Source organism: Anser brachyrhynchus, assembly GCF_964034855.1.
Source record: "Anser brachyrhynchus genome assembly, chromosome: 19".
NCBI classification, from domain to species: Eukaryota; Metazoa; Chordata; class Aves; order Anseriformes; family Anatidae; genus Anser; species Anser brachyrhynchus.
In genome coordinates this window covers 11,004,247-11,018,756 of record NC_137712.1, presented here as the reverse complement: position 1 = coordinate 11,018,756, position 14,510 = coordinate 11,004,247, and positions in this window count along the sequence as shown.

Here is a 14,510-nt window from a genome sequence, read left to right as displayed (position 1 = left end):
AGAATAGCTCTGTTGTTCTGCAGCCCCTTCTCTGCTTAGTCAACTGAGCTCCCATTAGCTCCTTTTCTGCAGCCTCGTTAGTGCAGGGGATAAATGGACCGATTGTTTCCCCTTTGCCTTGAATGAAGGGGTATTTTGTTTATTAAGAAGTTATGCTGTTAATAAGGATCTTCTCATAGCCAAAAATAACCAAGGCCACAATTGTTTCCTCCCTGCCTCCTTATCTGTGCTGGAGGACTCACAAGGAGAGCCGCGGCCAGAGCATATGCAGCTCCTTGCTAAAAATATGCCTTGGAGCAAGGAAAAAAAAAATGAGACATCGCAAGAGTAGCAAAGGGCATTAGCAAAGTTCTCAGACATGCAGTATCAAAAGACCGTGTTTCAAGAGCATCTCCAGATGTTTGCTAAGGATGTCAGGTCTAGGGTGGTGTGTCTATGGGGGAGAAGACCCTCTGCTCGGAAGGGCAGTCTCACACCCCACACCCGGCAGCACATTTTGGCTCCCCCAAGGACAGTCACTTCAGGTTTCCCATGCAGAGCCCTGCCTTCATCTGCCTCTGGGTGGGTCCTGGTGTTTTGGGGAATGCTCAGCTCTCCCCGCAGAGGTGGAGAACAGCCCAACCAAACCTAGCCGTGTGGCAGTAACAGCCTCCAGCCAAGCAGCCACCAGCTGCTCTGGTTCAGTTGGCCATCCCAGTGCACCCAGACAAAGCATCTGTGCCTCCCAAACAGCCCAAGTATCTTTTCTGCTGCTTGGATGCAGGATGGACCTTGGGAGACCAAACTGGCTGTGCAGGACACACGGCCACCCTCCTTGTAACCACCTTCTCCATCTGCCACAGTGCTCAGACCCTGGGGTCCTCACCACTCCCCAGAGAACCTCCGAGCATAAGGTCCAACATCTCCTAACCACAGGAGGGCCTTCAGCCCTCACAGTACCCATGCAGGGAGCCAGCCCTGCTCCATACCTGGTGCTAGGGAGACCGAGGAACCAGGTCAGCATTAGCAGTGTCTAGGAAGGTCTCAGAGGTTCCCTTCAATACCTCTCCAGTTCAAGGAGATGCACACTACAACCGTGTGAACCTACAGACAGTGCCCGCTACAACTCTGGCCTCACATCAGCAACTCCTAACTCTCCCTCTTTCCCCAGCTGTTCCTTTACACTGTTTAGCTGCATGTAATTAAAGGTCATCACTTCACATGGCCAGAAGTCTCTGAATTGCTCCAAACCCTGTCGTGGTGGGCAGAGGTTGCCCCAGGTCACGGTGCTAGTGCTGCTCTGACCTGGCCAGACCCCAAGACTGAGGGGCGAACCCTTCACGGTGACCTGGGAGACCAAGGGTGAAACTTCCTTCCCCAGAACAGCTCCACCAGAGCATCCTGGCCCCTCTTCCGCAGGGACAGGCTCTCACCAAGCCTCCACATCCCACAGCCACCCATCATGGCCAGCTTCAGCCCCTCTGGGCAGCCCTGGCTCCAGGAACATCTCCCATGGGCATGCAGCTGGGGCTTTACTGCGGGAGCGTTGCACGGGCCAGGCTGGGGGAAACTCTGCATTGAAGTACACAGCAGCTTTGGAACCACCTTGTGTTCCTTTTCCAAGAGCCTGATTTTTGCTTTCTGGCCCAAGCACTGCTCATTTTTCTACAGCAATGAAGATAAATGGCGATAAATCTTCCACACTCATTTCACAGAGCCAAGAGTGATCTCAGCCCTGAAGCATTTTAGTATCCTGCAGTCTGTGCTACACCCTAAGGCCCTGATCCAGCAAACAGCGTACAGGGGTCCGTAGCCTCAAACACATAAGCACCTCCTTTAAGGAGGTGAGCAGCCCCTCTGAACTCAATGGTACCTCTGTGCTCAAGAGTTTTGCTGGATCAGCTCCTAAATAAGCAGCCTGCACGCACGAGAAAGCGCCGCCAGCACCAAAGCCCCATGCACCACCCCTGCAGGACCACTCGCGGGGACCCAGGTGTTCCCTCTGTGGCTGCCACCAGCAGCAGGGTGGGACCCAGCCTGCACAGCCTCCTGCGTGGAGGCCTGCTTGCTCAGCAGGTCAAGGCGCCTACCATCTCCTCACTTTCCCCTTTGGCAAACACATGAGGTATTTGGGATGAGTGTGACTGCCTGCCTTCTTCTAACAAGACCTCTTTCCCACCAAGCAGCCCATCCTCTGGGGATGCAAAGGCCCTTCTCAGCTCAATGAGCAGGTATGAGGGGTGGAAGCCACATTTTCCAGGCAGCAATAGGCCCAGCTGCTTGATAGTTTTCAACCACCAGTATTTTTCCAGCACCTTTCAATGCTACCACAGCACAGGAGGTGGTGCAAGACCCTGACGTGTCCTGCTCGTCCTGCCTGCCCTGGCCTCTCCCTTCTGCATCTGGTAGCAGGAGGAATTGTCCTGCCATACCCAGCCTAGAGATCTCCTGACACTCACCACATCTCGTCCTGATATCACAGCCATCGCAGTGCTCTGCGCGAGTCGTCTGCCCCATGAAACCCAACAGAAAGCACAGAGCAATCAGCTGGGCTGTGAAACAGAGCTGAATGCAACAAGGGCATCCTGAAGTTGCTCCAATTTAAGGAAATTGAGGCAGTTTGCTGGGCTGAGCCAAATCACACAGGGCCATCACACTGATACGGCACACTGAGCTGGAAGCAGGGTTATTGATCTGCAGCCGGTGGCAGGCAGCCAGCTCTGCTCAGATATAGCCTGGTTTCTCGCCCTGCTCAGGTGAGGAGGCTCGCTCCCCTGATGAGGATGCAAATGCTGGGTTTGGTCACAAAATGGTGGGGGAAGCACTGCTTCTCCGCAGTTTCCAAATTCTAATCAAACCTAAAGCCAGAAGATGATGCTCTTCACTGGAGATGGTACTCCAGACACGGAGGCATTTCTGCTGGCCAGGGTGGGCAACACAAACCCATCAGGTAGCGGTCCCTTCCCACCGCAGAGGGACAGCGTATGCATCTCAGTCTGCAGCTTCAGGTCTCCTAATGCCCTTCCCCTCCTTGCTTCTCCTGGGTGAGCAGGATCTGCATGTTTCTTAACCCACAAGTGGGGGGTCTGTGCCCTGCCGTGAGGCGCAGGGTCTGCTGTGCCACAGCCTTGCTCCCCACCATTATTTCAGTCTGTTCAGCGTAAGCGCAGGGTGGTCCTTGCTAGATGACTTGACCTTGCATAGTACCCATGAAAAACGACTGTTTCTAACATCCTGGGGCGGGCTTTGTCAGGGCTCTTATCAGAAAATGAGGTTAGAAATTCCTGAGCTCCCAGAGCTGGTGCCAGGTCACAGCTCTTATCTCCAGCAGTCTCTGAGGAAGGAGGGAACATCCAGTGTGTTCAGGAGAAATGTAGAATTAAATGTCCTGGCTGGTTCCTGTGAATCCTTATAGGTTGGGATGGAGCCCAAAGAAATTGAGGGATTTTTTTTTAAACTCCCCTGAGTTTCTGGTGTTAAAAATTCATAATCATTCCTTTCCAGTGGTTCTCTGGTTCCAGCTTACACACAGGCTCACATCACAGACAAGTACCTCTTTGAGATGCAGCTATTAGAATATTTCCACCCTCGCAAAGTATCTGAGGAATCTTCCTCTGAAAGTGGCTGCGGATAGCACGTCTGTTCCTCCCTCCGCACCCCCTGCCATACATCCCGCTTGCTGCCCATGCAGGTTGGCGTTGCTGAGGACTTTTTCTACCACCAGAAATGTTGCTCTTTGAAGGCCAGCAAAGGGAGACTGTGCCCCAGGGAACTGGCCTGGCCACACAGCACATTTTTCTGGAGCAGCCCCAGAGATGGGACAGTGCAGGCAGGGCGTGCAGCTCAGCCCTCCTCCCGCTCGGTGTGCAGCATGGAGACAGCCATCCTGCAGGGATTTTTCTCCCCAGCCCAACAGGGGTTACACACCCCTGCTTGCTTTGCAAGCCAGGAACCAGCCCCATCTCCTGGGGTCATCCACGGAAGTTCTGAGGCAGCCCAGAGCTGTGGGACCGCTGGGGAGGTCTCCACTGGCACAGGACAGACAGTGCTTTACAGAGCCAGTCCCACCCTGGCATCCCGATCACGGGCAAGCCTCAGCAGCTCGTGGCATGTGCTTTAAATCGCTTCCACATTGTTGGGAACTGCAATGGCAAAGGAATGGGGCTGTCCCTGCCCTGCAGACACAGGACACACAGGCATGGGACCAATCTCTGCATGTGCACAGTGGCCTGTGCTGCTTGCAGGCTCTTTTTGAAACCTTAACTGCAGGGAACTTCCCCCACAAAGCCCAGATGCAAATGGACCCAGACTCACAGTGCCACTTCCCAGTCATCTCCCTTGCGCAAGCATCAGAGGATGCTCTTGAGCCTCGTGCTGGCCTCTTGCCCAGTTGTGACTCCCATTTCATGCCCAGCTGGAGCTTAGCTGCAGAGCTCAAGGCTATTTCTTTTGGAAACTGCTGCAAATGCAGCATCAAGGTCCTGAGGAAGGACTGACGAGGAAGTCCAGATGGCTGCTACAAGACGCTGAGCCAACTGCAAGTAAGGTCTGCGCAGCAGCTCTGCTGTGACCAGCTTTTGGGTCAGGCCATCCAAGACCAGCACTGCCCTGCTCCCTTTGCCTGTGCCTAGGTAGAGTTGAGTTCAGCTTTTTTTTCAGTAAACTCACTTTCCAGAGCCTGTGGCAAACCCTAGGGCAGATGGGGAACCAAATACTCAGGCCATCTGCTGGCTCCCCAACCAGGTATCATCCCTCTGAAGGGAGCCCTGCAGAGCAGAACCCCATGCTGCAGCCCAGACCAATCCTCGGGTACCGACCCCCCAGGAACAGAGAGCGAACAGATGCAGCCACAGACAAACAACACCCTCAGCTGCTTTAAAAACACTCAAACACAAACCTCACCCCTGAAGGCTTTAAAACTTGCCATCAGCAAGAGAAAATGATGTGCTATAGTCTTCACCCTGCAGAAACAACCTGGAAGCCTCCAGCCTGGTTTGTATTTGCCAAAAAAAAAAAAAAAAAGAAACCAAGGTGTTGGCAGCAGAGACTGCTATGGGGCAAGAAGTCCGTGGGCTGAAGAAAAGAGCATGAGGCAGCAGCACCACCAAAAATCAGTGGAAAGTGGAGGAAGGATCAGCTGAACAGATGGTGGCAAGAGCAGGCCGTCACCGGAGGTGGGCTCAGGTCTCACTCATGCTGCTGGGTCCAAGGAGGATTGCCCTGGAAGGAAACCTGCACAGCAGCTTACAGCATCACCGCAGCCTGCTGCTCCGGTGCAGCTCAGACGGGGTCCCCTGGGACCACACCGCTCTCCCCTGGGTTGTGCTGTGCAGATCCCAGCAGCGTTCCTCACACACTTGTCAGGGCCGTCTAGGTTCTCTCAGGACCGCTGACCTTGAGCCCAGCCCCTGCACTACTTTCTTGCTAAGCAGCTGCTGCATCACCCCCAGGCTACACCTTGTCGTTTTAAGGCAAAACAGCACCCGATCAGTGCTTTCCATTGAAGCTTGGTCAGGTGCTGACCTCCAATATGATTCACCTGAGAGCATTGTTTGCTTGGGCAGGCAACGACAGGAAAAGGGCGGACAGCTTTAAGCTGAAAGATGGGATTTAGATTAGCTGTGCCCCATCCCTGGAGGTGTTTAATGCCAGGCTGGACAAGGCCATGGGCAACCTGATCTGGTGGGAGGTGTCCCTGCTATGGCAGGGGGGTTGGAGGTGGATGGGCTTTAAGGTCCTTTCCAACCTGAGCCATTCTGTGATTCTGCAATTCCGTGATTCTGTGATTCTGTCCATGCCCCACTGGGAGCCTGGTGCATGTCCTTGCCCCCAGCCCTGCTAGGTGCCCATCCTGCAGGCACCACCCAAGCCTTTTGTCTCTCTGAGCCTGACTGGCATGAACAAAGACCTAAATGCTGAGTGCAGGGAAGCCAAGGGACATGGGTTTCCATTTGCCTGCTGCGAGGGGCTCGCTCAGCAGCAGCTGTGCAGGGAAGCTTTCCCAGGGCTCTGCTAGCAGACACACGGACACAGCTCTCCTGTCCTGCTGAGTGGTCCAGACCCAGGGAGAATTAGGAACTCTGTCATGTGGTCAGTGGAGGTAAGTGCCTCCAAGTCATGCTGGGGTCAACTGGGGGTGCCCGCCAGACACACTCAGGGCTGGATTAGATCCAGGAGTGCTACAAGTGTCTGCCAACACCCTCTCCCTCAGCCTTCTTCTGTCCAACCAGCCTACACTGGACATCAAAAGGGATGTTTTAGGAAAATCCCATTGCTCCTGCGAGGAAGGACAGCAGGCTGCCCTGTCTGCTTGGTGTCTTCATGGGCCATGGCCTATCCATCACACAAGCACATGCCCTGGTAGATGCTCTAAAGCTCCTCTCTTCACACCATGCCCTGGAAACACTTGCAGGACCACCCGGGCTGGCCCAGGCAATACCAGTGCAGACCAGGGTTATCCTCCTGGGATGTGCAAATGTAGCCAGCCCTCCTTCTTTGAGGGGCCCTGGTTGGGTAGAGGCTTCTTTGGGGTCTGCTTTCTCCAGCTCTGGTACACAGGAGCCCTGGGTCCTGCGAGTCTGACCCATCCAGCAGAGGAGCTCAGAGCCCGTCCCTGGGAGGCAGCATGCACACACTCCACATGCAGAGGAGCTGCTCGAGGACAGGGAGGAGCTGAAGGACAGGTCTGTCTTTCTCAGCATCCTCACATGCCCCTCAGAGGGTATGTGCACAAAACACACCCTGTCCTGCCCATCCTTAGACAGCACAACCCCCACAGCTGCAGGAGAGGGGACCTTGCCCTCCTGCACCCAGGCTGTTTGCTGTGACCCAAGGGACAAGTTCCCCCCAGCCACAAGCTCCTGGCCCATGCTATAGAAATCCTGTTTCTGAACCATTTTGGCCATGGTTTCTGCGATGTCCTCCTTAGCTGAATCACCAAACCCCACAGATGTGGGCATGCCGCGCCACTCCTGACTCACCCCACAGTGCCACTACGTAGGACATAACAGGGCTGCCACTCCCTTCCCCTCCCAGCGCTGGGCGATAGCAGCTATGCCTCACAGCAATATTAACCTGGACCTTTTTCCACATTTGGAGGAATCCTGCCACAGACCAGCCACCCCAAGGGCAGGGTCAAAGGATGGGAAGGGTTAGGGCAGCAGGTGAGCTCACCTTCCATCGTGCGCAGGAGGTGCCTCATCACCCTGGGGACAGGAGCACTGGAGGAGAGCATGGGTAAAGCCCTTTACTCTCACATTCCTGGCTAATACCCCGTTCTGTTGTTTTTCCTCACCCACGCACCAGCCTGTTGTGTAGCTATTGCAAGAGCAGAAGAGCTCACGGCTTGCAAAAATGAGAGTGTGTGTGAAATGAAAATAGTCCCGTGGCAGGAGCTGGGCTGGAAGGCGGGAGCGAAGCAGCCAGGGAAATGACTAAAACAGAAGCTCAGTCAATTTCTAAGAAACAACACTGCAACAAACTGGATTCAGTCCCAAACTGGAGACTGCTCCCAGGAGGACCACGAGCGCTTCAGAAGGCTCGGGGCATGAATGGAGGGGCAGGGGAGCCGTGTCCTCGCGCTGGCAGGGGACAGAGCCACCCAGATCTCCTCCCCGTGGCCACCCAGGCAAGCACCCCCAGAGGGGGTCAGCTGTGATAAACACAGCTGGTTCTCCTGCCTTTTGTTGAGAAACATAACTGGCAGAGAAGTGGAGTCCCCAGCGCTGCTCCTGTGGCTCCTCAGCCCCAAATGAGCAGCGAGCCCTCTGGCCCGTGGCCATGTGCCCTGTTCTCCCAAAGACCTTGGCCAGAGGACAGGAAAAGACATGGGTGGCCTGCCCAAAACCTGCTGCGGAAGGATGTGTGCTAAGGGCCTCGGTGCTGGCTGTGATGAGACATCTGGGTTGGAGCAACTCAGGCTCAGAAGTTCCAAACTCACCCCGCTCATGCCGTGATGCTGTTTGGGACTGCAGGACCCTCTGTGGGGTGAGAAGGGGGCAGGAAAGGACCAGGCAGAGGGGCCAGGGAGCGCAGAGGTGCTGCAGCTGGCCAGGGCTGGTGTTCAGCCCCCTCAGGGTGAGGACTCCCAAAACACAAGGGTGTCCTTGCACGGGATGGCTGGGGCAAAGTCTTCTCTATCCACTCCACTTCCCAGTACTTTTGGGGTTTCCCTAGTGTCTGGAAGAGGTACGTCCATTCCTGCCCACGTGCCGGCTTCCCAGTTACACGGGTCAGCAGAGAATATTGGAAAAGGTGACCCACAGACACTCAAATTAAAATGAAGCCAGCCTCTGCAGCAAACTCAGCAATTTGATGCTCTGGGGAGCAGTACCCCTGCCTTTGGAAGGTCTTGAGGCAGCAACACTCGACCCCAACCCCTCTGCCCACGGACTGTGCTTCCTCCAAAGCTTGCTCCTCGCAGAGCTGCCCTCCCAGCTGGCTGCGGGATGGGGATGGGAAAAGCCGAGCTGAGGAGTGAGCACTGATAAGCTGCTGGGGCAGGCAGCAGAGAGGCGGAGAAGCGCCAGCACACCGCGATTGATGTGAGCCTGCACTGCTGATAGCAGCAGGGTCCTGTTGCAAAAGCCCTGGCAGAGCTCAGTCATTTCAAAGGAAATCCAAGCCATGCCCGGCAGCCACTGTGGCCCCGAACCAAGGCATCGTCCCCAGAGAGGCTGGTCTTGAATCTGTATTTTTGGAGGATTTTTGTGGTTTATTGCAAAATATGTCCAGAGTGGTCCCCACAAAACATATCTGTGGCTGTGCAAGAGCTGGCGGTGAGGCCAGGCGGGAGGGGAGGATAAGGGCTGGAGCCATCCCCAGTTCAGTGCTTGGGGTTCTCACGCTTGCTGCCACCGTGGGACAAGGCCACCACATGGTGAGAAAGGCGCTGAAAGCCCCTGAGATGCAGCAGGCGGCTGCAGGCAGGGGGTCCCCGTGGACTTGGCACCCAGGTGGAACAGCAAGCAGAAGAGAGCCCTGCTCATGCAGCACATCTCCAGAAGAAAGGCTGCAGACCTGAGCCACCACAAAAGAGCATTTTCCAGGAGGGTCATTGCAAGGTAGGATGGTACTTTTACCATCCATCAGCAGGACAGCTCTCCCTTTCCTCTCCCCTCCACTGTCAGGGAGGTTTGACACTAATCCTGGTACCTCCACTGAGGATGGGACCTCTGGGGCCACCTGCTTTGGCTCTGCCCTCACTGCAATGCCCAGAGAGGGGTGCAGGGATGGGCTTGCGGGTGTCCTTGGGGACACCAATGCCCCAGCTCCGGTGCCCAGGATAACTCCAGAGCTCCTGCTGGCTCCTGATCAATGGTGGCCAACAGAGAGTGTCAGAGGCCACCAGGAGATGCTGAGGTTCCTGCTCTGAATCAGCATCTGGAGAGCTGTTGTCCACAGAGACAGCAGATTAGGAAAAGATTTGTGAAAAGGGCTTAAAAAAGCTATTTAAGGGATTTCCAACATGGAGTGCCATGACTGTTCATTTTCCTGACCTGGAACATCCAGATCTTCATCTCTCCCATGTCCAAATTAGTCTGGGCATTGTTTAACCCCAGCTTAACCAGTGGCTGTATGAAGACTTGCTGTGCTTGCTGGGATGGGCAAACAGCAAACACCCCCAGCCCCAGCACAGCCCTGGGATGTGCAAAGCCGCCGTGAAAGCATCGGCCGTCCCAGTGTTGCATCTGGTTCATGCCAGCCGTGGAGATGTGAGCAGGACTGCTCCTGCAGAAGTTTGCAACCCCGAGCAGGGTCTGCAACACGTCAGGCTGATGAGATGCAAATGAGCAAATCTCCCAGGGCTTTATTTCCATGAACAACTGCAGTTATTTTAGGAGCGCAGCACAGTGGGGAGTGCATTTGCAGGGCCAGTCTGGTCCAGGAAGAAAACAGATATGTTTTTTTTTTTAAAAAAAAAAAAGAAAACAAAAAAAAACACCCACCACTGTAGCTAGATTGGAAAAATGTTGTGTTTTGTTTTTCTGTTTTCTGTTTTCCTTTAGCCTGCCATTCTTCTGACACTCTGGAGCACTCTAAGGTTTTCCAGAAAATGAAGAGGAGCCGCCAGAGCTAAAAGTGGCGAAGGCGCCGAACGTTTCCAGCAGCCGCAGCTGGAAAGAACCGAGCGCTGCGCTGCACAGCTTCCAGCCCGGGAAACACGTCCCTCACCTGGCCTGGCACCGTGGGGGCTGCGCTGTGCGGACATGGGGGGCAGGGGAAGATTTTTGCCTGTCCTTGTGCTCGGGGAGCTGACACACGCATCGGTGACCCCATGCAGCTGCGGGCAGGCGGCACCGCGGGAGGCTGGCTGCAGAGAGGAGCAGATGGGGCCCAGGCAGCAGAGGGCTTCAAAGCTGGGGTGCCTGGGGATGATCAGCCTCAGACCAGATGAAGAAGGACTTCTGAGGCCTTCCTGTCTGGCCCAGATGATTTTTGCTTTTCCTGAACTCCACCTGAAATTTGGCTGTGATTTTTGTGCAAAGACAAACTGTGCAGCCAAAAAGTTGGTGGCACAGTTTCAGCAGTGTCCCCATCCCACCCAGCACCCAGAGAATATCCACCAGATGCAAAGCCACATAAGGAGGCTTTGCCAACATGACATGTCCCAGGATTTGCCAGCTTTTACTTTTATTGTCTTTTTTTTTTTACTTTTATTGATTGGAGGCTGGGAGCCCATATGTGTGGGCAAAGACGGAGGAAGAGGTGCGCAGGGGAACCACCGGGTCCTGGGCAGTGGGAAGAGGAGCAGGAGGAGGAAGAAGAGGACAAGCACTGGCAGCCACATGGCAGCCAGGCCAGCCCCGGTGGAGACCTGTATGTTCTGGACAAGGGGAGTGTGTCTGAATGAGGCCTGCTACTTTTCCCAGCACACTTTCGTCCCTCCACAACTCTCCTCTGCAGAGGGACCAGTTCCCCTGAAGCCTTTTTAGCTGTGGTGATGGACCAGGAGGTCCGAGCTGGGCCCTATTTGGCTCTTCAAGCAGTGACCCTAAAACTGCTCCTCAGCCTCTGCGCTGCATGGAGGACAGAAACAGATTGCCTCCTGCGAGATCTGTCTGTAAGCACACTTCAAAGCTCCCACACATCCAGAAAACACCCACAGGACCTAGAACAACATCCCGATTTGAACCCCCTGGTTTGACACTCAGCCGGTGGGAAGCACACTCAGCGCGGTGCTGAGCGCTCCTGGGAAATAACTTCCCCGACACGCGGACACCTGGCAGCAGATGGGTGCTGGTACAGCAGAACCCGCTATGCTCGCTGCCGGAGTCAATTCCTGGGCTGTAATGAAGCTGCAGTAATGAGTGTGTCTATAACTCTCATCTAATTAATGCTGTGCCAGTGCTTCAGTAACTACTACTTTATGGCTTAGTGATAAAAGTTGACACTGCGTTGAAACGTGACTTGCAAGGGCTCCCATTCTGCTTCCTTCCTTTCTATTTATCTTAGAAAAGGAAAGATTGTCTGCATTACCTTATCAGGCTTCCCACCTGTAACAACCTTTTGGTTTCCTGAAAAATAATCTAGTTAATTAAGTCAATTGTTTGCGTTCAAATGACAGATTAAATGAAATATGTTGGGTAGTAGCTGCAAGAGCCCTCCAGGATCCCCATCCAGGATCTCCATCCCGTGTCTGGTTCCTGCACAGGTATCAGGACGCTGCTCAGGTGTTATCTGGTCGGCACATCTGTGGGGCCAAAAATATTTTTAAAATTAGTACTGGAAAACAGGGTAATCTGGGGATTGAAATTTTGTAGTCTTATCATTTATGGAAATGAGTTTGCCCAGCTAGTGGACAGGGCAGAAACCTGTGCTCCATGTGACCATCCTACAGCCCAACTCAGGCCCTCAGCAGGCTGATCTTTGGCACCCAGCCCCCTTTTTTTACCCAGAACAAAACAGATTCAGAGCCGGTCAGATGGCAAAGGAAGGAGCTCTTGCCTCTACTCAGTCCCATTCGGATCTTGGCCTTCTACATCTCCATCCCACACCTCCTGTGTGCGCATGTCCTGGAAGACATTGCCCACATTCACCAGTGAAGTGAGGGGCAGACTCGGTGTGCCAGGGGAACACATCCCCAGGGGTCTCCAGCCCAGCCCCTCATCAACACTCAGTCAGGTCAGGGATGAATTTGTCTGGACAAGTCTTGACCACAGCCAACGATGGAGACCCCTGCGTCTCTGGAGACCTGCTTCTCTGCTGTTTCAGTGTTATCATGGAAATATTTTTCATGATGTCCAACCTGAAGGTCTGAAAGTTGTTACACATTGTGACTTGCCTCTTGTTTTGTCACCTGGTGCTACCAAGGAGAGTTCAGGTCTATCACCTTTGTAATGGTCCTTCCCCAGGCAGCAGGGTGCTGCCAGATGTATCCTTTGCCTCCTTGTCCCCCAGCTGGAGCAGCCCAGCTTCCTCCATCCCTCCACACAGGTCCTGTGCCCAAGTCCATGTCCACCTCGGTAGCCTCTGCAGGAACTTCTCCAATTCTCCACCTCCCTCTTGAGCTGCTTGCAGGGAACAGGCCACAAAATCAGACACACCAGTCCAAACACCTGGGGACATGCATGGGAGATACATCAAAGAGCAGACCAGTGCTTGTCCTGCTTTGCCAGCCAGCTTGTGCCACGTGAGCCTGTTTGCTGCAGAACTGGGCCAGGAGGTTGGTCTGGTGCTCGGTGACCGGTCACTGCCATCGCCGGTCCAATGAGCAGGAGGTTTCACCCATTTGTCTTTGCCTAGAAGTGCTGCAAGGCATCGGGGAGAACAGGGCTGCTGCACCAACAAACTGACGCACAGCCTGCGTGGAACTTTCCATTAGAAACACGTGCACGCTTCTAAAATAATTACCCTATTAGTTCAGGAAGGGACAAGAAATGACTTACACATGGCTCCTGTGCAAACACTCCGTCCCTGGTCCCCACCTGCTCCCGCTTGGCTCTTCCCCCTCTCCCACCTTCCTCTTCCTCTGCCCAAGGATGAAGGCAGGGAAGGGGCGGGGGGGGTGCTGGGTGCTCCCGTGATGGGGATGCCATTTGCCACCTCCAGCTCTGCCCACACCCCCTGCACAGCTCCCCAGAGGGCAGCAGGGGATGCTGGTGGCGGGTCACCCTGCGGGGAAGGTCCCTCCTGTCCTCTCCATGTCACGTCCCTGCAGAGCGCTCGGCCGCAAAGGGAAGCCTCGTTCATCCTTCGTCCTCTTCTCCTGCCTTCCGCAGCGCCTCCGGGCAAGCTGAGAGTCGGCATTGTTGGCCTTCCTCCCCCCACGCCAGGGAATGTGTGAGCTGGATGGTCTGAGTAAAAATGACCTAATGCAGAGAAGAATCAGAAAATGAGCAATGAGAGGGTCATAACAATGCTTCCCGAATGAGTTAGCAGCACCCAGGGGACTCTTACCGCCGCTGGATTTCCTGTCCTGGCAGCAGCCCAGCCGGGCTTACTTTATTTCCTTGACAGACAGCATCTGAGTCTGTTTTTATTTTTACTTCAGGAGTGTGCTATTTTCTCCTTTTTTGCTCCCCCAGATTTTTGCAGGATCAGCACTGTGAGTGCCAGCCCCAGAGCTTGGTGGCCCTTGTCCTTCCAGCCCCAAATCCAAGGATGCACCTGGAGGGTGCTCCCCTGGGCAGGATGAGGCCCCAGGCAGGGCAGCACTGAGCCCCCCAGGGTCACAGCTGGGAAGGGCACAAATTCACGATGCTCCCCTGCAGCCCCTGGCCCTTAGCAATCCCAGGGGAAGCAAAAGTCCCCAGACAAACCCAGAGACCCCATTTCCAGCGCCATCACGCAGGCGATCCTAGGCTGGGTGCTCCTGCAGCAGGTCACCAGACACCTTCCGGGGAGCTCAGACACCCAAAAAAGACTTCAACGTGCTCCTGACCACCTAAATAATTTGCTGAGCATGGCTAAGTGGCTCACACAGAAAGTCAGCTGTTTCACCGGGGCAGGGGAATTCTTGTGTCTGCAGTTTCAGTATCTAGCTATTGAGTTGTGTTTAGTCTATGACTATAAAGTAGCCTTGTTTCTATTCTGAGAATATTTGTCTAATCAGGGGTCCAAGGAATTATTTTGCTCAGTAGAAAGCTATGTTTGTTTGGATAAGTTTATGCCTCAGGATGGGTGCCTTGGAATAGCCCAAGAAAGTCTGTGTGGTGCTGGAGTGTCTTGGGACACAGTGCACACCTGTAAAAAAAGGCAAATTCTTCACTGATTTTGCACAAATAAGAGAAAGGCTTTATGCTCATGGCTGCTGGCAGCTCTGACGTGATGCTGACACGCTGAACCTGAGCGCACAAAGCGCTGCACGTCCCCACGTGCTGCGGCTGCTCCTTTGCACGCAGACGAGGAGCGGTGCTGACCGCGCCTGGCCCCGCTGTTGTGGGATGGCCACGCTGCTTGTTACCTTCTCCCAACAAACCTTCATCCACAACGTGCTCAGCAACTAAAAATATTTTAATTTTCTATTTTCAGAACTTAATTTTTTTTCTGTAAATCACAGATGACCCCAGCACCCTTCTCCGGCCGCTTCA